The 2,104-nt window shown below is 46.4% G+C and overlaps 1 long non-coding RNA gene across 1 annotated transcript; it reads left to right on the plus strand.

Moving 5' to 3' along the window:
- Positions 1-689: 689 nt before the first annotated feature.
- On the plus strand, positions 690-1,773 carry LOC118996742 (uncharacterized). The gene is made up of 3 exons (XR_005068547.1): positions 690-703; positions 989-994; positions 1,641-1,773. It is a non-coding gene; the product is annotated as an uncharacterized LOC118996742 (long non-coding RNA).
- Positions 1,774-2,104: the final 331 nt, after the last annotated feature.

A 2,104-nucleotide genomic window follows, 5' to 3' on the forward strand; every position in this document is an offset into this window, starting at 1 on the left:
TTAGTGACTGTATTTCCTATGCTGTATTTGCAGCCACAACTCCTGGGGGCTTGCGAGATAAATGAGAACTCTTTCAACCAATAGGAAGCTGGCACTTCCCCATGAGTAGGGTCAGTGTTACTCTAGGGAGGCACTCGACACGGGCATGACATGGCCTGACAAGGCCATAAGCACCACACTACGGGGCGGGATTTACAAAGAAAACACCACTGTAATGAAAAAGGGAAAGACTCCCAATCAGGCCATACATTTTTCCTCTGTGTGGAAGTAGAGGGAAAAGAATAGAAAAGGTGTGTAGGCTCCAAGGAGGCAGGAGGAGTTCACTAGGAGCGAGGGAGGCACTCTTTGGTATTGAATTATAGGAATAACAACGAAGGGGCATACAACCAGAAAATATCAATAGGCAGCTGTTTTCATTTTGGAAAAGAGGGGAAAGATAAGTTGTGGGGAAGGAAATGGAAAAGAGATGACCTAGTATTCCTACCTCAGTCGACACCTGATTGCCAACCTAAAGGGGATTTTAGAGCACAGGGGTCAAACAAGGCCCACAGGCCAAATCCAGCCCAGCGCCTTGTTTCTACCTGTGGCAGGGCTGAGCTCCTTGCCCCTAGTTAAGGAGTAGTTACATTTATACAGTCCTAAAATTACAGTTGACCCTTTGAAGGCAACCGCGAGGTTGATGTGGCCCCCTGGTGAAAATGAGGTTGACACCCTTGATCTAGAGCAATAAGTCTGGTTTTGAATGAAAACACACACAGACCATTTTTTACTCATTATTGCTTCCCTTCCAGTGTTTAGAGTGTTTCTGGAATGAAATGAACATGTAACAAATGTTTGTTAAATAAAGGATGGTTGGTTGAAAGAATGAGTGAGGAAGTGAATGAATGGAGAGAGACAGAGACACCTTTAGCAATTGTGTGTGATACAAATGCTGGTGAAAGAGAGTAACCGCATCATCTAACTGAATCATCTGAACTGTTATGCTAAGTCCTGAGTATTCTTTTAAAAACGTTTTATTGTCATTCAGTTATCGTTGTCCCACCTTTTCCCCCTTGCTCTCTCCTGCCCTGTCTGTGCCCCACTCCCACAGTCATCCCCCCCCATTGTCTGTGCCCATGAATCCTCTATTCATGTTCCTTGATGACCCTTCCCCTTCTTTTCCCCATTATCCCCTTCTCCCTCCCCTCTGGTCACTGTCAGTTTGTTCTTTATTTCAATATCTCTGGTTCTATTTTGTTTGTTTGTTTATTTTGTTCATTAGGTTCTGAGAATTCCTACATAGGCAAAACTGACAAACTAGACAGACAAGAGTGTGTCTCAGGAGACATAGTGAGTCCATGTCACTGGAAGTTTTTAAGCAGAGGCTAGACATCCTCTTGACAAGGATGTTGAATCATTGAGAGGGGACAGGGTGAATACTAGATAAGAATGGCACAATGTCACTTCTGGCAAAGATGGAGACATAGATGGAAATACTGTACCTCCACGCACAACCAAATTTAAGAACAACAAAGATTTAGAAACAAAAACACAACCAGAACAGACAGAACACTGAACTGTACCAAAGTCCGACAACAAGAAACCATTCATCCAGACCTGTAAGAGGGGTAGAGGCACTGGCTGGAAGAGAGGGGTCTCAGCAGGAAGAGGCAGTGGTAGGCAGAACCAGGTGTGGGGAGGACACGAGCAAACCCAGTGGGGCAAGCGAGGCAGTTGGCTGACCACGGACATATATTCACGTGCAGATAAACCAAGCAAAAAACGGGCAGTGAGACAGACCACACAACCCAGGGCTCTAGTGACAGGAAATAAAGCCTAAAAGCACTGATTGGAAAAGCTTTCAGGGGTTGAGGGGCAGGGAGAGGTTCCCAGCCTCTCAGGAGAGTTTGTTGGAGAGACCCACAGGGTCCTTGAACATACACAAGCCCACCCACCTGGGAACCAGCACTAGAAGGGCCCAATTTGCTTGCAGGAAGTGGCAGAGGGGAACAAAATTTGAGAGAGAGGAACAAGTGCCCCTGCTCCCTCTCTGACCCCACCCCTACATACAGCGTCACAACACAGCAACATGGGTTGCCTGCCCTGGTGAACACCTAAGGCTCCT

The sequence above is a fragment of the Sturnira hondurensis genome, unplaced genomic scaffold (genome assembly GCF_014824575.4).
Source record: "Sturnira hondurensis isolate 20B ecotype Veracruz unplaced genomic scaffold, ASM1482457v3 Scaffold0011576, whole genome shotgun sequence".
Taxonomy (NCBI): domain Eukaryota; kingdom Metazoa; phylum Chordata; class Mammalia; order Chiroptera; family Phyllostomidae; genus Sturnira; species Sturnira hondurensis.